At 38.5% G+C, this 24217-nt stretch overlaps 1 protein-coding gene across 2 annotated transcripts in view; it reads left to right on the forward strand.

Annotated features, from left to right (window-relative positions):
* The first annotated feature begins 481 nt into the window (after positions 1 to 481).
* Positions 482 to 24217, forward strand: part of KLF8 (KLF transcription factor 8) — a 275328-nt gene continuing 251592 nt past the window's right edge. Inside the window, exons 1-2 of one of the 2 annotated variants that reach the window (XM_017349867.3) lie at positions 482 to 563; positions 959 to 1069. The gene's annotated coding sequence lies outside the window, so the exon portion shown is untranslated. The other variant, XM_051827724.2, reaches the window with a different exon arrangement.

Raw genomic sequence — 24217 nt, forward strand, 5'->3', positions numbered from 1 at the left:
TTTTTTGGCCTGAACAACTAGTTGTTGTCATTAACGGGAATGGAGATTGACATTCAACATGATTTCTGATGGGTCATGTTGGAGTCCTACCTGGAAAACAGGACCTCAGGGATAACTTTCTGTTATCCAGCTTCCTATTTATGGAGTGGAGCAGTGGTATGAGACTGCTGTTCAGGATGAATTAGAGGCATCAAGCACATTTGGAGGACTCTCCCTCTTTCACCCCACATTCTTGTCAGAAATTTGGAGATTCACACAGAGGAGGAGACTGAGCACCCATTCCAGGCAGAACACAGAAGCCTCAGCCAGGCTTGTTGCACCCACTTCCGTCCAGAAACTGCATGGGAGTGGGTGGCTCCAAAGAGGGCGCTGCAGGAACTTTCTAGGCGATACTAGGGAACTACTTTTAGCAGAAACAAAGTAAAAAGAGATGGCGCGGGGTGTGGTGAGGTCTGGCTGGGCCGGAAGGAGTTTGGGTGGAGCCTGGTATGCAAGCTTCAGGCAGCGGGGGATGGGAGCTTACAACTAGCCACTAACTTCACCTTCATGAATCCAGCAGAAAGGTCCGGGGAGTAACTGTCGGGAAGGCTAGGAGCACAGAGATCTGGTTCACCCGCCAAAGGATAATGAAAACTCAAGTCGTGCAATGCAGCTTTAAAGGGGCTGGTGATTGACAGAATGTGTAACAGTGGATGGGGTGGAGCCGCTGGGTGGGGTCTGGGACAGGCAGCTGGGAGAAACCAAAAGGAAGAAAAAAGAAAACCATTGCCCCTGAAATCGCTAAAGCCAGGCGGAAGAAGTTAGCCAGAAATTGGGAGGGAGGGGGGAAGGGTTTCAGAGCTTACCTCCACTCCCACCCCCTGGGTAACTCTCCCACAACCTTCTCTCTTGAGATAAATAAAATCGAGTGTACACCGGCCCTAGTCGGTGCTCATCCCCTCTAACTCCACTGAACTAGGTTTGCAGTCCGAGGGAGTGAGGACCCCGAGTTCACCAGCTCAATCCGGCCCCGCCCCGTCGGCCAGGGGGCTGCGAGGAGAGGATGCCTACGGAAGCGCAGAGTCCAAAAGTAAGTTGTTTCATTTTGCTTAACTACCCTTCCGTCCACTGTCTTTTGCCACCTTCCCTAGGGTTTTCTCTGGGCAGCGAAGTAGCCGCCTTTACTGAAGGCGACTCTTTCAAGGAGGATCCGAAGGGTGGAGCTGGGTGGGGTTCAGTAGGAAGGGGAGGGGAGGGGAGGAGGGGTGGTGCTTTATAGCCTAACGAAGCTGCCATCCGTGGGATAGACGCGCCTAGTTTATTGGCAGTATGGTGGGAGCCTCAATTTCACCTCCTGGTGTGAGCCTCTACTTCCTCTCTGCAAGCATTCTTTCTTTCTGTCATACTCCAGTATCCCTGTCAGGTTCCTTGAAGCCTCTAGCTGTGAGCTTTGGAAGGCTCCATCTTGCCTGGATTCTTAAAGGGACAGTGCACTATTTCAACTGAGGGAAAGTCTGTATTTGACTGGAAATTCGGTTTCTGAAAGGATGGCAGTGTCTAGCCTTACTAGAACACTAAACATATGTTGGGGGAAGATTTATGTGGGGAGGTAAGCTTTTTCTTCCTCAGACCAGACTTACAACTTGCTTTTAACATCCAGTTGATTCTTAGGAGGTGCACTGTAGGCAGTATTGCCAAGTTGCACATTACTTGACCACAGAGTAATTGGCTTTGCAGTTTTAACTGAAAGGGAAATTTTTCGATTTCAGAAAGGTACCTTGACGGTTTAATGAACTGGAAGAATGTAATTCATTATACACCTGATTGTTGAATGCCAGGTGTATTGCCTGTGGATGATGATGCTGCTAGGTGGTGGGTGTAAAATATCAAGGCCATGCAGAGTGTTGTCATTCATTCCTTTTGTAACTGATTGGTGGCTAAGGTTTCTTCACAAAATGTGGAAAAGGATGTTGAATTTGACTCCAACATTTACCGAGCATTCCTCATATGAATAACTCAATGTTTCATGTTTATTGTCTTTTCTTCAGTACTTGGCATCCATCCATATGCCAAATCCCAAATGTTTGGGAGATCCAGATGGGAGAAGTAGGAATTTAAGTCAAAATGGCATACATACATAAAAGGAGTAGGTTTCTTCCATAGGAAAGCTGAAGTCACCTTGCCTAATTGGTCATTCCCATGTCCATGTCCAGTCAGGGAGATTGTAGTGGGAAGAAGGACTTCACCAGCTCCTTTCTGCTGTTAAATAAAGAAGATCTGGTGTGGTAACACTTGTTAGTAAGGGCCTCTTATGGGCCTGTGACATCCCTTTCATATTTGTGTCTCATGCTTCTGCTTAGGGAGGGTGGCAGGACTATGGGTGGGGCTTATGATATCCCATAGGTCAAAGATATGAAAATGTGCTGTTTGACATTCTAGAGTGAGTATTTCATTCTGAAAATTTTTTTTGGTCAGCGGAATGCCAGTTTCCAGTGCTCTGTAGTTTACTGGTTTAGCTGTCTCTGGTGTTAAATTCAAGGCACAGAACCCCTCCCTTTTTTAATATGATGTTTTTCATTACATCCTTAGTGCCAACTCCTATCACGGGCATGTGTCAGTTATGGGTTCCTAGGAAAATTGTAGCCAAAGAACCATCCTCCACCTCCTCTCTTTAACAGGTTTTCTAAACCTCAAAACAACCTTATTTTGAATGGGCATATTATTGAGTTCACTGGGTTCAGTTCAAAAAAATAAAAGCTTCATTCAGGGGTCTTTCTTCCTAAAGACCTCGACCCAAGAGCTCCTAAAAACAAAGAAAAACATTAATTCAATGGAATGTTCTTTGTTGCTTTTGACTGTGTGAGTGCAGTCTTGTCATACAGCCAAGAGTCACTTGTACATGTCATACCCACTGAACTCTGTTATATACACCCTTGTATGGAGGGTGGGAAAGGAACTATGTGCTGTTCTGTAGCAACCCCCCTGTATTTGTTATTCATATAATATATTAGGGACTACTGTGCTTCCATTTTAACTCTTGACTGTCCCCTTTGTGTTTATGTTGGTTGATTTTTCTTTTTTAGTGTTTATAGGTATGGAATATGGAAACTAGGCAGATCTTAGCTTTCATAAAATATTGTTGCTGAAATATGCTTAACCTCTTTCTAGGACAATGAAAGGTTTGTGAGCTCACTGACAAGTATTCCAGGCAAGGAATAGAAATCCTTCTTGGAGGGCTTCAAGTGACTTCCCTGGAGCACTTTGAATTGTTTGGTGTAAATCATTCTGCTTCCTGGAATTGTGGAGAACTTCCAGCTATGCTGAGGCAAAAGGGTTTCGTCAGAGATGATTGTCTCACTCTCACTATCTGTATTTTTGCTAGCAGTATTTTTGACCTCTAAATCCCCTTCTGGAATGCCTGGGCTAGAACAGCTTATACAGCTTATCCCTACATTTCCTTTTGCTTTCGCCTCCTTCTAGTTTTTACTCTTCAAGAGTAGGGAGCTATGAAGAGAAAGTATCAACAGAAAATTAGATTGTTATTATATTTATTGAACACATACTTACTGAGAATCTACTCTGTACCATCATTGCACAAGACTCTGGGAAAATATGTCACATGAGGCGATGTTGATAGAGGCTATAAGAGCAAAGGTACACGTTAAGTGAAGATAAGGTAGGACAAAGTTTAAAAGGGCACATGGGTTGGAGAAAGCTATTTGATAGAGAGCAGTCAGGTTTCTTTGATATGGTAATATTTAAGAACATATCTAAATGAAGTGGGCCAACCAGCCTTGAGAATACCTGAGGGAAGGGTTTCCAGACAGAGAAATAGCACATATAAAGACCTAGTGTCAAAGAATAGCAATAAGGCAAGTATCACTGAAGTAAAGGGGCAAAAGTCAGGCTATGATGTCAGTAAGAGGGAGGGTCTGGATCATGCAGGATCTTGTAAAGACTTTGTTTCTTATTCTTCATGAGATAGGAAGCCATTTTTAAAGAAAAATAAGCATCAGCAATAATTTTATTTAAAATTCTACTCTGCTAAATAGGATGAATCTTGAATTGTTCTTTATAAAACAATCAGGATGGATCATGTTATGTTTTGGATACAATGCTCCTTGTGGAAAAACTTAGTAAATTTATTGCTGAATTGTTTATGTCAACTAAAACAACTTAATTACATCATAACCATTGTTTTAGAATAACTATCTAACTCATTTGGAACTTTAAGTACAAAAGTCTTTTCAGTATTATTTAACATTGAATAATATCAGAATAAATTACAGCACTAGAAGGATTTTTTACCTCTTTAAGACAGTATCACAAGATTTTACAGTACTGTTTAGTTAGCATGAGATCATGAAAATTATTTTCTTGGAAGTATTTTTAACTTATAGTTCTGCTGGAATACATAATTTATTTTAAGTTACACACTATGCTTCTATCCAAATCCTTCCCAATTGGAACTGCAAGTTTGGCCTCATTGGCACTGAGGAACTCAGAAGAGTGAGAGAAAAGGGAGATAAAAAAAGAAAAAATTGCCAAAGAAGTTCAAAGAGGAGCAATGTGACAAGAAAAAGAACAAGTCACAAAAGTACAAAATAGCTTCTCTTATAAAAATTCTCAACTTTGACCACACACTGATATCATCTGGGAATATTTTAAAATACTGATATCATTGTCTAGCCTCTGAAATTCTGATAAATTTTATTAGGGTACAACCTGAATGAAGGGTTTTTTTACAAGAGCTCTCCAGATGATTCCAATGTTTAGTCAAGGTTGATAATAACTGGCTTAGAGCTGAAGTTCTCAGTATGGTGCCTGGTCAATAAGAGTATCACCTGGCAACCTTTTTACAATGCAAATGTTCAGGCTGCATCCCAGAAATCCTAAGGGTAAACCTTGGAAAGGAGTATTTTAATTAGCCTTCCAGGTGACTTGGATGCACACTGAAGTTTGATAATGAGTGCCTTAGATTCTAGATGTTCTCAAAAATTGTTTCAGCCCCAAGACTCTTGAGGGACAGAACAGTCCCATCAGTCACAGAGGCTCACTATGCCCTATCTAAGAAAGGTAGGGAAGGAATATGCTTGTTCCTGTTCCATTTCTGGATCCCTATTCCCACTCCCTCATCACAGAAACCACAATAACTATGAGAGTATATGACCCTTTTTATTTCATGCATCATTTCACTTTATCCTTATTTCATTCGATTTCAACATTCTTTGTTTTTCATGCATCATGCATCATTTCATTTAACACTTAGAATAAGTTTGTGAGTTAGGTAGGCACTATTATCATCTCCATTTTGCGGATGAGGAGTCTGAGGCACTAAGAAGTAAAATATCTACCTTAGGTCACACAGTAAGTGTAATAGATCCATTCTTTTCTGTATATTCTGAGAAATTATCCCACTATTTAGCTTCCTTTTCTCTTCTTTAGTTTGATTCTCCCACCCATCCAACCAATACTACATTTTAGCAATAATACTTGTTGTAGATCTACTCTGTAGATCTCAACTGAGCACTTTACATGTATAAATTTGTATAATACAACAATCCCATGAAAGTAGGTAGTTATTTTCCTCCCTGTTTAGTTAAGGAAATTGGGGACCAGAAAAGTCAAGCAACTTACCTAACGTCACACATCTAGTAAGTGGCAGAACTGAGATTTGAACTCAACTTTACAAAGTTGTACCTTGACTGTTACGCTACAGGTGCAGAATCTTTAGCTTGCAAACAGATTCTTTCCATGATCCTAAAGAATCGATTCAATAACACTTAACAAATTACCACTTTTACTAAAGTTAGCTAAAGTTCTATCATGTCTCCTGTTCTCTCTTTTGATCTTTAACCTACTTGAATCTTTTGTGTGTGTGTGTGTGGGGGGGGGGGGGACAGGCAGAGTTAGACAGTGAGAGAGAGAGACAGAGATAAAGGCCTTCCTTCCGGTGATTCACCCACCAAATGGCCGCTATGGCCGGCACTCTGCGCCGATTGAAGCCAGGAGCCAAGTGCTTCCTCCTGGTCTCCCACACAGGTGCAGGGCCCAAACACTTGGGCCATCCTCCACTGCCTTCCTGGGCCATAGCAGAGAACTGGACTGGAAGAGAAGCAGAATCCAGCACCCCAACTGGGACTAGAACCCTGGGTGCCGCCGCCGCAGGTGGAGGATTAGTCAAGTGAACCCCAGCACCAGCCAACCTACTTGAATCTTTACCATATTCAAGGCTGTTGGCTACCCCTTTCTTTAAAACTTCACTTTTGGGGGCTGGAGTCATGGTTCAATGGGTTAAGTTAGCCTCCTGCTACTTCATCACACTGGCATCCCATATCAGAAACCCTTTTAATGTTCTGGCTGCTCTACTTCTCATCTAGCTCCCGGCTAATGTGACCGGGAAAAAAAAATGGGAGATGGCCCATGTACTTGGGTCCTTGCCATCCATGTGGGAAACCCAGATGGAATTCCTGGCTTCTGGTTTTGTCCTGGTCCAGCCCCAGCCATTATGGTCATTTGGGAAGTGAACCAGCAGATGGAAAAATCTCTCTCCCCACCTTTCTTTTTCCCTATATTTCTGTCCCTCTGCCTTTCAAATAAATAAAATAAAATTTACATTTCCTTTTATTCTTTGGATTTCTACCTGCCTCTCTGACTGCTCTTTTTATTCTCTTCTCTTGCCACTTTATAATCCTTATTTGGATTATCTTGTCCCCCAAGGGCTTCAACTGCCATACATACACTGATTACTGCTCACATAACAAATTTGCATCTTCAGACTGAATGTTTCTCCTGAGTCTAGACCATCCATTCATTTAACTACACACATCAATACCTTACACTTAATATGTCCAAAACCCTTAATATGTCATCAAGCCCTCAATTCCCATTTCTATTTACAACTCAACAGTGATTTAAATCAACAAAGCAATATACCCTGGAGTCATCTTTGTCTCCTTTCCTTCACCTTCCAGATTCTGCTTCTTTGTATCTTCTCCATCCCTTTTCATCGTATCTTTGCTTAATTTTTCATCATCTCTCACCTAGATTATTACAATAGCTCATTTATTATGTTTCTAATCTCTTTGCACTTTGTGATGGTTTGAATAGAGTGCCTCAAAAATATGTTGCAGTTCTTTCCCCTAGAACCTCAGAATATGACTACATTTAGATATAAGTTATAAAGTTCAAATGAGTTAATAACATTAAAATGAGGACATTAGGATGGGCCCTAATCTTACTGGTGTCCTTATTAAAGAGGCAAAGTTGAATACATAATCAGGCTTGCATAGTGGGAATGGGATGTGGAACAACAGCCATCTGCAAGCCAATGATAGAGGCTAGAACAAATCTTTCCCGCACAGTTCTCAGAAGGAAGCAGCCCTGATGACACTTTGATTTCCAACTTTTGGGCTCCAGAACTTGAGACAGTACATTTCTATTCTTTAAACCAACCAATTTGTGGCATTTTGTCATGGCAGCCCTAGGAAACTAATGCAGACTTCAAATTATTCTACATAGGCTATATTTGAAATACATATTTTACCTTGGAAGTGCTATATTCAGAGTCCTTCAAAGGGTTGGACATTTGGCACAGCAGTTAAGAAGCCACCTGGGACACTTGTGTCCTACATTAAAATACCTGTTTTTAAATACTGGTTCTGCTCTCAATTCCAGCTTCCTACTAATTCTAATCCTGGGAGGCAACAGATGATTGCTGTAGTAATTGGGTCTTTGCCACACCATGTGGGAGACCTGGATTGAGTTACCAGCTCTTGGATTCAGCCTGAGTCTCTGACTGTTGCAGTCATTTGTGGAGTGAGCCAGTAGATGGGAGCTTTCTGTCTGTCCCTCAATCTCTGCTTTTCAAAAGAAATCAAACAAGTTAAAAAAATTAAATCCTTCAAATGTTCTTCATCATTACAGTATTAAATTCATGTCTTTTAGTTAGATGTTTCACTTTCTATCATCAACGTACCTTTTATTTTTCAATGCCTTGTGACTTTTCACCATCATAGGAGCCATATTAAAAAAATTAATTTCTATAAGCAAGTCACTACATGGTTTCTTGAACATACCATGGGCTTTCACAAGCTCCATGCCTGTCGTTATTCCATAACATTCACTACACTACTTCAGCTTTTTCTTGTACACCATCCTTTTGTTTTGGGTGAACTCCTAAACATTTAATGGTTTCCAATTCAAACGTGAATTTCTCTATGAAGCCTAGCTGCATTTTGAAGTATAGCCAGGATTTGAATAGTCAGAGTGGAGGGGAAAGGATATATTAAGCAGGAAGATCCTTATAACTGAAGGCAGATAGTGGACATTAACATAATATGTGTTAAAGGGGAACAGAGTAGGGTTAGAGAAGGGGTGAGTTTAGAGAATTTTTTTCTGTAGTGGTAGTACATGTGGGGCAGAAGCAGCAAGGTCAATACTCCTCTGGTGCCTCAGGGGAACAGCTAAGCTCCAAAGAATGCTCTTATTTAGCTTATGCCTCCTGATGCTGAGATGGCCTATATTTTGTTCCATAGATAGCTGGACTTTTGAAATAGCTCCTTGAACAGGGGGTATTTTTGCTGGTCAGTGAATGATGTGTATGTAATAGAGCAGAAAATATTGAAAGAAATTCAGAATGTATTTTCTTGCTGCAGCTTTAGTTTAATTGAACTTGGTCACATATGTTAATCATTTCCACTTATATAAAGCAATGGTTTTGAAAGGAGGAAACAACATCCAGTCATTCATTCATTCACTTAGTACATATCCCCTGAGAGCCCTTTTTGTGGCCAGTTCTGTACTAAAACATGAGAATACAAATTGTTAGATCTCAGTTGTGCCTTGGAGCTCAGATAGAAGACAGACAAAATGAACATGTAGCATTTTTTTGATCCCTTACTGTATATCAAAGACCAGACTAACCCTTTTGCATGTGTCTCAATTAAATCAAAAGAGTTATGTGCATCTTAAAAATAAAGAATGTTAAGGTAAGTTGCAATTTAAAGAGGGGGATATTGGCAAACTTGCCAAGACAGGGAATCATTAATATGATCAGGAAAGATGTGAGTGACATGGGAATTGAGGGGATCGAGGAAGATTTGCTAAGATATGATCTTTGAATCTTTAGTGATAAGTAGTTTTCAAGGTATGTAAATTGGAAAAGCAAAGGCATTGCAGATGGAAAGAATATCGTGTATAAATGAATGGACACCCAAGAGAGTTGATGAATTCAGGAAATAGTATTTCATTTTAGGTTGTTCTTAATTTGGTGTCAGGAAAAAACACTGGAAAGGCAAGCAGAATCCAGGATACCACCATAAAGAAAGGAGTCTTATTTTTTATATGCACTGTATTATGAGCACTTTCCCCAAAAGCTATTCTTTACTATTCATAATCTTGGTGGTTGTATACAGCTGTTCCTAGCACTACAGAGATAAATTAGTAGGATCTTTGGCACAGAGGGTCAGTCAACAGACACCAGAAAGATTACTGGGGCAGAAGGTAAACAGAAATTTGGGGACCCATTGAAACCCAAAACTCACTGGAGATCAGGGAGAAGGGGTGAGACCCTCCTACTTTACAAGAGGCTGGATTGCTAACTACCCTAGTCAGGGCAGTTAAAGTGATCATGATAATTATAATTAATAATAATACAATAATAAATATTCCAGATACTATTGAAAATACTGAACTTATTATCCTCATTTGATAAATGAAGAAACTTTGGCACTCCCAAACTTTGACAGTAACTATAGAAAAACTGGGAAAATTCTGCTAATAGCTGGCATAATTTGCATTTGAACTTAGATTCTTTGGCTCCATAATCCACATTTTGAATCATTATGATTAATCACTAATGATTATTTTAATCATTCTTATGTTTAGTTAGCTAGTCAATAAAACCAAAAAGGAAGTAGAATCCAAGTAGATCATTAATGCAGTAGAAAAATGGGTACATGATGAAAAATAAAACTAGATTAAAGCTCTAACTAGTAAGAAAACATTAGTCCTTACACTCTGCATTTAGGCCACAGGTATACTTTTTATAGATCAGGTATGCGGAATCTATTTTCTTCCAAGGGCAATTTAGATATTTATAACATCATTCTAAGCATACAAAATTATCAACTCAAAAATTAGCCTGCTATAGATTTATAGAATTTTGAGTCCCACCCGTGGTTGCCCTGGCAGGGCCATGACAAATGATTTTGCAGGCCTTATGTGTCTTGCAAGCCAGATGTTTCCCACCCCTGGTCTTGAGCCATGTTTCTAAAAAATTTGAATTCATTGCAGTTTATAAGAGGTGGAAGATCTCATATGAAATATAAGTTTGCACCTTCTTTAATGACAGTATGGCATAATGAATCCTATCCTGATATATAATTACCAAGTGAGCAGTTACTGCCTGTTTATACATGTTATTTATTAATATTCTTTACTTGTGAAGAGCAGAAACCAATTGGAGTGGATCATATGAAGGGTTTTGGTTTCGAAGTGGGAAAATGTAGGAAACCTAAGATAGGTTCCCTTCTGTGTTATATATGGGGGTACCTCAAAAAGTTTCTGGAAAATGGAAATTTTAAAATCTTTTAAAAATTTTTATTTGAAAGGCAGAATTAGAGACAACAGGAGAGACAGAGATAAATAGATAGATAGATAGATAGATAGCAAGAGAGAGAGAGGTATCTTCTATCCCTTGGTTCACTCCCCAAATGGCTGCAATGGCCAGGGCTGTGTGATGCTGAAGCCAGGAGCCAGTTGCTTCTTCCCAGTCTCCCATGTGGGTTTAAGCACTTGGGCCATCTTCCGCTATTTTTCCAGGCACATTAGCAGGGAGCTGGATAGGAACTGGAGCAACCAGGTCTCTAACTGGCGCCCATATGGGATGTTGGCATCACAGGCTTAATCTGCTATGCCACAATGCCTGCCCCAGAAAATGGAATCTAAAACTAAGTTCATTTTGGTGCATTTTTTTTGAAATCTATTCATATGCTTTCAATAATATGCATTATTCCTGGACTTTAAAAGTGTTTTATTTTTATCTTATTTTTGAAAGTTAGAGAAAGTAAGAAAGACACAGAGATCTTCTATGTGCTGCTTCGCTCGCCAAATGGCTGAAACAGCCAGGGTTGGGCCAGGCCAAAGGCAGGAGCTCAGAACTTATTCTAGGTCTCTGTTATGAGTGACAGGGACCCAAGTGAGCCATTGTCTACTGCCTCCTTGGGTGCTTGTGAGTAGGAAGTTGGATCAGAAATGGAGTAAGCCAGGACTTGAAAGAGGCACACTTGTATGAGATGTGGCATCCAAATTGGTGCCTTAACTGCTGTGCCAAATGCCCACCCCAATCCGTGAACTTTTTGCATACCCTTTGTAAGTGTAGATTTCTATATTTATTTTTGCATTAAAATAAAATAGCCTTATATGTGCTTTCCTCTGCAAATTTGTTTGCTTCTTCTCTCAGAAAGTTGTAACACGTAATCATCAAGAGATAGCTCACCCATCTTCATGTGTTCATGTGTTGCAATTTAGTCACATGGAAAACTGCTGGCTCTCTATGTTCCAACTTTTCAGACTCTGGGAATTGGACACTGATAGGCCTGGCTTTGATCAGCTCCCTGCCCCTAGATAAACAAGCTCTGACCAGAAGGCTAGGATTATAATATAAGCTATGGGTATACCTTTGCTAATCACAGAGGAGTTATAAGCAGATCATGTTCAGAGAAGATATTTCCAAATGTATCCCTTGTACGAAACATTATTTTTATCTTGTCCACTATGCAGTAGGATCTTACGTTCTCTTGGAAGTCTCTCAACCCACTGCCTATCTGTTTTGCTTGTTGGGTCAAGACTTCTACTTTGGGAGTGTGCAGGGTACAGTGTACTCCCAGTGGTCTGGTCCTTTACTGTAGTGAATCTGTTGCTATTGCTGTGTAAAGAAATTTGATCCCCAAATCTCCATAATATCAGTCTTCAGCTTTCTCTTACTGCTTTGAAGCTCACAGGGCTTCCTTCAGTGGCTTAAAAATCACCTTATCAATTACTGCAGTGGCCTAAAAGCCAATGAATGGGACCTGGTGAGTGTGTCTTAAAGGGTAACAGCCCTGGATGAAAAGGGGAGAAGTCTAGAGTGGCTGATGGTGACATGCCTGGACTGGAGTTTTAGAACTACATAGGCTAGATAAGATGTGTTTTAAAACTAGATAGTATGACAGCAATTTCCTGTGCTTCTCCTTCCTGGGTCCCCTTAACTCCCAGAAATTTCCAAGTTTTTTGCTTCCCAGATGAGGCTTGGGACACTTGTTTATCCAATGAGTTTTTTTTTCCAGTTATTTTAAAGTTCCCCTTGTGACACTTCATACTGCAGTCATAGTTGATATTTGAAGGATTCTGCTTTAGGTCCAGTTTCCTTACAGGTATTCTCAGAAGTTGGAGTGCTGAGGTTGCTAACTGCCTCTAGAAGATTTGAAACAGAAGCCCTCCTACCCTAAGGTTCCAAAACGAGCTGCTCTTGATAAAACTATCCTCTCTCAAGAAGCTGGGGTAGACAGGAATCCAATCTCTCTGTCCAACTCCTGCTGCCTTTTTTGGAATTCACTCTGAATTTTATAAACAGAATAGAATTATATTGAATTTCTCAGAGAAAGAGTTACTTGTTGTCAGGGTAAGAATCTATACTCTTCAAAGTTAAGTGAGGAGAACCTAGATCTGAAAACAAGCAATTCCCCAGGAAGAGATTTTCACATGGAGGATTTGAAATCTGGGCAAACATCTGTTTGTTTACTTTTACTTTCCTCTTTGATGAAGTCAGTTTAAGTCGTAGTAAAATACCTATGGGTTTGTTACTTTGGATACTCTCTCTCCTTCTTCCAGTCCTTTAATTGACAGGTTAATACAATATTTATTACAAATAATATTAACAGATAAAATTTATTAAGCAATAATTTTGTGCAAGGCTCTGTCCTTAATTATTGACAATACCTATCTTGTAAAATTGTTATGATTAAAGTATATAAAAATACTGCTATGTTTAAATGTCCCCTATAAAATTCATGTTGGGATATTTTATTTTATATGATGATGAGGAAGAGAGAGAGAGAGAGAGAGAGAGAGAGAGAGAAACTCCCATATGTTGATTCACTCCCCAGATGCCCACAGAAGTCAAAATTTGACCCAGGCCAAAGCTAGGAGTTGGGAATCCAATCTAGATCTCCCATGTGGGTGGTGGGAACCCAATCACTTGATCCATCACCTGCAGCCTGCCAGAGTGTACATTAGCAGGAAACTGGAATTTAGAGCAAAGCCAGGACTTTAATGTGACACAAGTATCCCAATGCAGTGTTATTACCACCAGGCTAAACATGTGCCCCTCATGTTGAAATTTAATTGCCACTGTGACGGTATTGGGAGATATAATTTTTTTCAGAGATGATTAAGTCATGACGGCTTCACCTTCATGGATGGATAAGGACATTATCCCGATTGCAGATTGTTGTGAAAATGATTTCGGCTTCTTTTGACTTTCTCTTGTTTCTGCTTCTCTCTTGCGCACATGCCTTCTCACTATGTGATATGATGCCCTTCCATTATGTTATGATGGAGCAAGAAAGCCTTTACCAGATGACAGTTCCTTGATCACAAACTTCTCAGCCTCCAGAACTGTGAAAAAATAAATTTCTTCATTAATTGACCCAGTCTGCCATACTTTGTTGTAACAGCAGAAAGTGGACTAACACAAATACCTAGCATATAATTTTCAGTCAGTCAATAATAGTATTCATATCTTCTTTATCTACTATCCCATTTCCCCCTTAACACATTCTTAGATTGGGCATACTTTAAGTATGTACTTTGTAATCTATGAAAAGAATCCCAGCTGCTCCTGCTTCCTTTCATCCAATCTCATGGTAACATTTCCAAGCCCTTTCTGTATCTCTGAAGCCCCATTCATATCTACTTCTAACTTTGACATCCTAATTTGCTTTTATTTAAAGATTTATTTATTTATTTGGAAGTCAGAGTTGGAGAAAGAGAGAGAGAGAGAGAGAGAGAGAGAGAGAGATCTTCCATCCACTGGCTCACTCCCCAAATGGTCGCAATGGCCAGGGCTGAACCAGGCTGAAGCCAGGAGGCACACATCCTGGTGTCCCAAGTGGGTACAGGGGCTCAAACACTTGGGCCAACTTCTGCTGCTTTCCAAGGCACATTAGTAGGGAAAGGGATAGGAAGTGGAGCAGCCAGGCTTGAATTGACGCCAATATGGGATGCTGGTTCTGCAAATGATGGCTTAACCAACTGTGCCACAGTGCCAACCCTGGCATTCTAATTGTTTTGGTAAAATTGTACAAATTCCTTTAATTCTCTTCTGCTTCACCTAAGTCAGTAATGCTAAAACTTTAATGGTATATAAGTCATCTATGTGTCAGCTTACAGTGCAGATTATGAATCAGAATGTATAGGGGAGGGACTTGAGAAGATTTTAATTTCTGTTTCTGAGTGATGCCGGTTATTCTCCTGGATGTATAAATGTTGCATAGCAAGGACTTAAAAAAGATCAAAGTTCATTACCCAATTTTTTAACAAACGAAGAGAATGATACTTACAAATCTTAAATGATTTCTCAAGTTCATACAACTAGTAAGTTGTAGAGTCTAGGCGTGAACCCTACTCCTGATTCTCATTCTGTGCTTATTAAACCCTACACTTTTTTCTTTATGACATTGAATTGCTTTTTCTATTTCACCTCAGTCTATGTAGGTAAAGAAGAGGGACTGTCTTGCAGCTTGTGAATGATATGAACATAAATTTGATTTGTTGAGTTGTTACTGTGTTTATGTTGAATTTTATTTGCAAATAGTTTTAATTCATTTTGTATGGAAATGTCTCAGATATAGTGCATGGATGTTATGCAGGTTTCTGAGGCAATAGGTTCACTCTTCATAAAGTTATTATTACTCTAGTGGAAGAATGAGGTCAATTTGGATATTTGGGGATAATGTTCAGAGTTGTTGGCAGTTAGAGGTAAATAGATTTAAAATATTCTCTCGCTTCTGGTCCTGAAGCATGCCAGTTGTGTCTGAAGGGAGTTGAGTTTCTGTTTTCCTTTTTGGGGAAGGAAAAATTCTCAATTTACTGGCTAGATGAAGTAGGAAATTCAAGAATTTCCACAGGGAAATCTTTTTAAATATTTCTTGCTAGACCTTGTAACACAGGATGGCCTGCAAGTTGATGGGATTACTTGAGATAATTCGATTTCGTAAAACTCTAAGACAATTGAGAACTTTCAGGAGAAGATTCTTAAGTATCACTAGAACCTATTCAATTGAGTTCTTCTTTCACAACCGTGCTATGGATGTAATAATACACGTATTGGTAATGCTCAATGATAGCTTTAACTTTATTCAAAGTTTCCTCTGGCTACATTGCTTTTAAATGTAGATTTAAGATAGTGTGTTAAAATTGTCCCATTTTGGTCCAGAATGTCAAATTCCTATTTCAAACTGCCACCCAGTCACCGGTCTGCTAGCTAGAAATGGTACAACCATAGAGTAGGAAAGAACTCAAGCTGTTTAGCCTCTTCTTAAGTAGACAAGGGCAGAAGAGAACTAGCCTCTGAGTGTGTGTAACTGTGTTAGCCCTGTATAAATGTTACTTTCTTGAATCTTCTTAATACAACCTATGGTATGTTACTGCCCCACTACTGTTGCTGTTGTTTTTGTTTTTAACAAATAATGAGGTCTAGAATCAGAGAAGTTAACTAAAAAGTTGTTCACAGTCACACAGCTAGCATTTGAGATATATATATACACACACACACACACTTCATATAGATACATCTCCACATAAAGGAATATTTGGTGTATTGCTTTCTACTGCTGTAACAAAGTATCACAATGTGGGTTGCTCTAGGCAGTAGAAATTTATTCTCTCATAGTTCTAAGGCTAGAAATCCCTATGACAAGACTATTCTCACTCTGAAACCTCTTGGGCAGGCAGGATCCTTCCTCGTCTCCTTCAGCTTTTGGTAAGCCCTAGACACTCCTTGGCTTGTGGCAGTGTAATTCTTAGTTTCTGCCTCTGTCTTCGCATTGCTATCTCAGTTTATGTGTGTGTGTGTGTCTTTTCAAATGATATTTTCCTCTTTTTTGTAGGGACTGCAGTCATATTGAATTAGGGTCCAATCTCATAACCTCATTGTTATTGCATCTGCAATGATCTTATTTCCAAATAAAGCCACACTCAAAATGATTGATGATTAGGACCTCAACGTATCTTTTTGAAGGACACAATTCAAGATATAATAGTCTTTCATCTGGCCTTCCAAAATGTATGACCTTCCCATGGCAAAATACGTTCATCTTATTCCAATATCTCCACAAGTCTTAAACCATGCCAGCATCAATTTTAAATCTAAAAATATCAACAAAATGTCAATTCAAAAAGTCCCAAGTCCTGGCTGGCACCGTGGCTCACTAGGCTAATCCTCTGCCTGCAGCAACGGCACCCCAGGTTCTAGTCCCGGTTGGGGCGCCGAGTTCTGTCCCGGTTGCTCCTCTTCCAGTCCAGCTCTCTTATGTGGACTGAAAAGGCAGTGGGAGGATGGCCCAAGTGCTTGGGCCCTGCACTTGCATGGGAGACCAGGAGGAAGCACCTGGCTCCTGGCTTCGGATCGGCACAGCGCGCCGGCTGTAGCAGCCATTTGCGGGGGTGAACCAATAGAAGGAAGACCTTTCTCTCTGTCTCTCTCTGTCTCACACTGTCTAACTCTGCCTGTCAAAAAAGATAAGTCTCAAATCCCATTTTTGAATTGATCTAAATATGGTATGGTTGAGATTCAAGGTATGGTCCATCTTGGAGAAAATTTCCCTTTCCCCTGCAGACCACTGAAATCAAGAGAAAATATAACTTTCTAGAATATAATGATGTGACAGGCAAGAAACATCCATTTTCATTCCAAAAGGAAAGCAATAGAAGTAAAAAAGGAGTCATGTATCCAAAGCAGATTTAAAACTCAGCATGGAATATTCTATTAGATTGCAAGGCCTGAGAATAATCCTATGTGATGTGATGCTCTTTTCTCTGGGGCAGTCTTTCTCAGTCAAACAGGACAGTGGCACTGCCTTCTCTACTTAAAGGGAACGAGTTGGCCTAGGTCTCTGTACCTATGGCTCTGCACTTGAAGTCATCATTCCTTCATTTCATTCTATCTCTGTCTATTTTAGCCAAGACTAGTGTTTCTGCTGGTATATATTCATAAACTTCATCTGCTCATTAACAGGTGTCAGGGGTTAGGACTTAAAACATATCCTTTGGGAGGACACAATTCACCCATACTACTCAGATATACAAAAAAAAAATATCTGTGCATCAGCGAACATCTATTTATATTGTGCAGACGGTTTGTATATCAGTATGTACTCCTGGTCTGATCTTTAAAGCATGTATTGGCCTTCTTGCTGATCCTTAATCATGATAGGCACATCTTTGCCTCAAGATTTTCATGCAATTTTCCTCTATTTAACACTTTTTTCCTTTCCCATATCATTGCAAAATTTACTCCCTATTTTCATTCAGATCTCTGTCCAGGTATGATCTCCCAGTAGGCTTTATTTGGCTGTTCTTTTCAAAATAATCCAACTCTACAAACACCTAACATTCTTAGTCTTCCTTGCATGCTTCTTTTATCCTCAACATTTAATTCTACTTGTGCATTATACATTTACTTTTTTTTCAGTATCTTTTTTTTTTAACAGGAGTATAAGCTTTGTGGAGACTGAGATTTTTGTTTGATTTAATTTAATACTGTTTTCCTCAGAACCAAAAACCATGCATGGCACATGATGGGCATTCAATATTTATTTATGCAATGAGTGAATAGAGAGGAAGAGGGCTCTTATTGGGTATCTACTGGAGGCCAAGCACTTTCATATTTTTCCTCATTTAATATTAAAAAGACCAGAGAATGTATAACACAAATACAGGTGAGAATCAGGTGATAGTACATGTGAAAATCAATATCTTCAAAATCTCTAGTAGAACAGAGTGACTGGCTTCTCCTTTTATTATGTGGCAGGTTGGTGGTTCCATTCAGCTTAGCAACTTTTGTGCTCTAGGATTTCTAGTATAAATAAACAATGTTTTGTGCCTTCAAGGAGTTAACAGTTCAGAAAGATGACATTTCATTTATTTCTGAATGAGAGCTGAGCATTAATTAGACAAAAGGGTAAGGGGGCAAGGAAACAAGAAATATACTGAGACTACAAGAGAGTGGGAATTTGCTTTTCTTTGTTTCCCCAGTCAACCCTCAGTTTGTCCCTGCCTCAGGGACAATGTATGCAAGTATACAAATGTAATAGAGGCCGTGACATTTCTATCAACACACACACACAAACACACACACTACTGTCATAGTCATCATCAACCTCAGTACCAAATGTTGCATTAACTACATGTCAGGCACTAGAATACAGAATGAGTATGGCTTAATCTATTCTGTGAATATATTTATGTTCCAATTGATTGGGTGAGGCTCATGAAGAATATTTACATAAAGTACTGCTGAATGCTCAACATGTTGGTAACAGATAGCTGGTTCTCCAGAAATCCAGTTTTAAGACCAGTCATAGTGGGACAAAATGGTTGAAAAGACCTCAAGGAGGTAGAAAGACTTGAGGTAAGCTTTGAAAATGAAATTTTATCAGAGGCCCAAAAGGGGGTTTGGCAATTTTTGTGGGGACGAGGAGTGGTCCAGCGTCAACCTGCTAGATTATTAGTGGATCCATGAACTTTACCAAAAATATAGTATTTTTGCAAATTGAGGAACATGGAGTATATGCTTTAGAATTAGGCAGCCTAATTAGATTTCCTTTTATGATTCAAGAGCCAAAAAGACTAGATATTAAAGTGACCAAATTTGAGTTGTATTTCATATAAAGTCCCCAAAGCTAATTTGAATGGTCAGAAATACAGAAAGGCAAACCTAAGAAGAATTTAAGTTGTAGGAACTGGAACAAAAATTGTTGCACAGAAAATAGCAACAGATCTGTAGAAATATAAATGCAAAGATTAAAATAAACAGATGTACAAAGCAAACATGAGGACAAATAGAGTGAAATTGCATGGCTATAATCAACATTCCATGAATGTGAAAGTGATCAGGAAGAGACATTAGGATCTTGTGGAAATATTTTCCAGATTAGAAAATGATGATCCTTATAAATTGTGATAATCCAGGTTTTCTCAATTTTAACACAATTTTAGCACTGTATTTTTTTCTTGTGGAAGGTGGTCCTATGTATTGTAGAATGTTTAGCAATGCCTGGCCTACACCTGCTGCTTGCCAGAAGCAACTCCCTGCATTGTCACAATGGGAAATCCAAATCTTTCTGCTTTTCTCTTTTTTTTCCTATTGTGAATAGTTCCACAGTGAATGTCTTGTACTGTCTCATTTCCCTTAGGCACATCTGTCAGAATTTCTCGAGAGTAAGTATCTAGAAGCAGACTTCAGTCATGGTGTATACAAATAGCTCTCCAGAACAGATATACCAAATTATAACTCAGTTCCCCATTCCCCACCTCAGCTTTCATCCATGTATGTGTTTCTTCCTCCCAGTATCTTCTTTTATTTGAAATGATCAGATTTAGTCTTACTATTATTTATTATTGTTATTATTTAGCTATAAATATTGAAATCCTATCATTGGTGTCCAAAGGGTTGTAACTGGAGGGCATCATGTTGAGTGAAGTAAACTGGACACAGAAAGACAAATATCACATGTTCTCCCTTATATGGGAACTAAAATAAAAAAGCAAAAAACAAAAAAAAAAAAAAAAGAAAATGCCTGTGTGTGTTAGTATTGCCTGCAAATATAGCTTTGTCAAACTTTGTTTTATATCTTTGTCAAACAAATTGTAAAAATGATATACTACTATGGTTTTAATGATCTATGATTATTTTAAAATGTATTGTATATGAGTGAAATTGATATCCTTTCATTTGATTATTGTTTATAACCTTTGCCTATATTCATGCTTAACCATGGTCTTTTTACTTTTTACATGATAAACTCTTAGTGGACCATTAAATCTTTGATTATAACACCAATTAAAAATATGCTATCTCAAAAATAGAAATGAGTAAAAATGAAAAAAATTCCACCCAGGGAGTATGAATTATATGCATTTACATTTCCTTCATAAAAATTTGTACATCTTTCAAATGTTGACTGCCCATTCAGATTTCCTTTCCTGTGGAAGGTCTGTTCATTCATTTGTCTGTTTTCCTTGTATTTGTGCTTTTTATATTGTTTTGGAGTTCTTTCCATATTTTATGTACTAAATATTTGTTTATTATTTGTGTCACATACAATTTCTCTGTCTATGGGTTGTCTTTTGAGAAAATTTATGAAGAGAATACATAAAGTTTTACTATATCCTTCATGTATTTTCCTTTTTTTAACTTTTATTTAATAAACATAAATTTCCAAAGTACAGCTTATGGATTACAATGGCTTCCCCCCCCCATAACTTCCCTCCCACCCGAAACACTCCTGTCTTCCACTCCCTCTCCCATTCTATTCACATCAAGATTCATTTTCAATTATTTTTATATACAGAAGATCAATTTAATATATATTAAGTAAATATTTCAACAGTTAGCAGACTCATAGAATAGAAGATGTCCTAAACAGCACTCTGGCCTCAGAATCAGCCCTTAAGGCATTCGGATCTAGCTGAAGAGCCCATGAGAGTATTTTAGGCTTGGAAAGCCAAGAGACTCTCTGGAAAAAAAAAAAAACTAAATGAAAGATCTCCGTGAGTGAGATCCCAGTGGAAAGAACGGGCCATCAAAGAAGGAGGTACCTTTCTCTGAAGGGAGGAGAGAACTTCCACTTTGACTATGACCTTGTCTAAAAAATATCAGAGTCGGCGAACTCAAAAGGTTTCCATAGCCTTGGCAACTCATGGCAAGAACCTCAGGTGATTACTGACGCCATAAACAAGAGTGTCAAATTGTTAAGTCAACAACAGGAGTCACTGTGCACTTACTCCTCATGTGGGATCTCTGTCCTTAATGTGTTGTACAATGTGAATTAATGCTATAACTAGTATTCAAACATGTATCTTCCTTAACTATGATACATTTGTCAAAACTAAACAATTGACATTGAGGTGATATGATGCTGTTAATTAAATTGAATTTTTTTGTTTATCCCAATGTTCCTGCTAATTCCCTTTTTTCTCTTCTAGAATCCAATCCAGGACATTCATTTAATTTAGTTTTCATGTCTCCATAGCTTCCTCTGCTCTGACAATTTTTCATGATCTTGAAACTTTTGAATGGTAGCGGCCTGTTATTTTGTAAAATGTCATTCAGTGTCAGATCATCTGATGTTTTCTCATAATTAAACTGAGGCTATGGATTTGATTAGAGAATACCATTAAGAATACCATTATATGCCCTCCTTGTCATGTACATGAACATGACTTGTTACTAGAATTGTTAACTGGTCATTTGGTTAAAGTAGTCTGCCAGTTTTCTTCACTGTAAACTCACAATTTTCCACTTTCCAATCAAGTTATTAAGTCCAGTCTACACTTAAGGAAAGAGACATTAGCTTTACCTCCAGTAGAAGAAAATACCAAATGAGGACCAATATGTTAAAATCAGTACACTAATTACTGAATGTTTTATGGGAGGTACATAAGTATTCTATTTCTCAAGTTGCATTCACTCATTTAAGTATTCAATTGTGCATATTGCCTACAGCAGTTATTATTGTCGTGCTGTAATGGTGTGTTTCTGTTTCCTCATTCTTTCTGTATTTATTGATTGGAATTTATGAAGAATAGTTTTCCCATCATCCCCATATATTTATTTATTCAATAATTTATATATATATATATATATATCAGTGTGGACTTATGGATATTTATTTTATTCTTTGAAGTAGTATCTCATACTATTATTTCATTTTTGTTGCTCAGATTGCTCCAGCTTTTATATTGTATCATTTTTCGATTGTCTCCTGTCTTTGGAATATCCTCATCCTTTTTATAATGGATTCTTTTTAAAATTCTGTTTAGGTTATTGATGTTAATATTTAAAGTTTTTTCTTTTTATTAATATAAAGGGTAGTGTTTAAAGGTTTTAACTTTTTTTTATTTGACAGATAGAGTTATACAGTGAGAGAGAGAGAGAGAGAGAGAGAGAGAAAGGTCTTCCTTCCGTTGGTTCACCCCACAAATGGCCGCTATGGCTGGCGTGCTGTGCCATTCCGAAGCCAGGAGCCAGGTACTTCCTCCTGGTCTCCCATGCGGATGCAGGGCTCAAGCACCTGGGCCATCCTCCACTGCCTTTTCGGTCCACAGCAGAGAGCTGGGCTGGAAGAGGAGCAACCTGGACTAGAACCGGCACCCATATGGGATGCCGGCGCCACAGGCAGAGGATTAACCAAGTGATCCATGGTGCTGGCCCTAAAGGTTTTAACTTTTGATTCAGTCAATTAAATCAGTTTTTCCCTTATGATGTGTAGCATTAAATCTTGTTTAAGGTATCTTTCCTTGCTCTGATTTGTCTTGTATAATGAAATCTCCTGTGTTTTCTTCTAAATGTTTTATTAGAGTTTTGCTTTTCATACTTAAGTCTTGTGTGTGTGTGTGGTATGAGGTAGGAGTCTAATCTTTTTCTTTTTCCATATGACTATTTTCATGTGGTTGGCCAATAACCTTTGAATAAAGTAATCCTTTAGTAGTCCTTATACTCAACCAAGAGGTTCCAGCCTTCTTTGGACAAGCAATATCTGCTCCAAGGTAATTTGCCAGATTTACCTAGATAGATAAGTGGACAGTAATGTATGAAAGCTTCCCTTGCTTAAACAAAGCTCTGTTGTCCATGGCAAGAATAGAGAAAATGTCAACCTGTTACAGAGAATGCTATTATGTTTCTAAATATGTTCAGTTATTAAATACCTATATAAGTGGGAAGTAATATAAAATCTATAATCCATTGACCTTTTATATATTCAGAAAATATTTTGATTTGTGTTCTTGCCCACCAGAGATTTTTGGATTACTTGAGAATTTCTATAGAAAAATTTCTCTAACAACTTTTTTAATTTAAGGTAAACAAATTTCCAGTAATTCATATATACAGATTTAGGGACATAGTGATATTTCCTACCCTACCCACCATCCCACCATCCCACTCGTGACCCTACCCTTCCTCCCCCTTCCTCTCTTATTCCCTCTTAATTTTTTTTTGGGGGGGGAATTGATAATTTCTTCTTCTTCTTCTTTTTTTTTTTTTACAGAAGATCAGTTTAGTATACATTAAGTAAAGATTTCAACAGTTTGCACCCCCATAGAAACACAAAGCGAAATATACTATTTGAGTACTCATTATAGCATTAAGTCTCAATGTACAGCACATTAAGGACAGAGATCCTACATGAGGAGTAAGTGCACAGTGACTCCTGTTGTTGACTTTACAAATTTACACTCCTGTTTATGGCATCAGTAATCTCCCTATACACCAGTCATGAGTTTCCAAGGCTATGGAAGCCCCTTGAGTTCTCTGACTCTTATCTTGTTTAGACAAGGTCATAGTCAAAGTGGAGGTTCTCTTCTCCCTTTAGAGAAAGGTACCTCCTTCTTTGAAGACCTGTTCTTTCCACTGTTCCCTCTTAATTTTTATGATGATCTATTTTCAGTTTACTTTATACTCATAAGATTAACCCTACACTAAGAGTTCAACAAATAGTAACAAGAAAAAAACACTTCTTCAACAGAGACAAGGGCTGTAAACAATTTTTTATATAATTTTCTGTTTTCTCTAATGAGTGCATGCATGTATATGCAAAACTCTCTTCTCATATTTTTTTTCTGTATTAAGGATCAAAGAGGAAAACCAGGACAACTGTGACTTTCCTGTGCCTACCATCTGACCTGGATTCTGTTTTCCTTTCTGTTTAATAAATATGTATGACCTGATCTTAAGATTGTAGTTCATATCATTCCAAATTACTTCCACCCATGGGAAAGTCAGTAAAATTGATTGTATTGCCTTAATACTTAGGCATTCCTATTTGTAAATTGTAGCATAGATTGATAATCACTTTTCTTCTTTAAAAATTGTTATGGCACAGCACGTAGGCCGTGGCGGCCATTTGGGGAGTGAACCAGCGGAAGGAAAACCTTTCTCTCTGTCTCTCTCTCTCTCTCTCACTGTCTATAACTC

The sequence above is a fragment of the Oryctolagus cuniculus genome, chromosome X (genome assembly GCF_964237555.1).
Source record: "Oryctolagus cuniculus chromosome X, mOryCun1.1, whole genome shotgun sequence".
NCBI classification, from domain to species: domain Eukaryota; kingdom Metazoa; phylum Chordata; class Mammalia; order Lagomorpha; family Leporidae; genus Oryctolagus; species Oryctolagus cuniculus.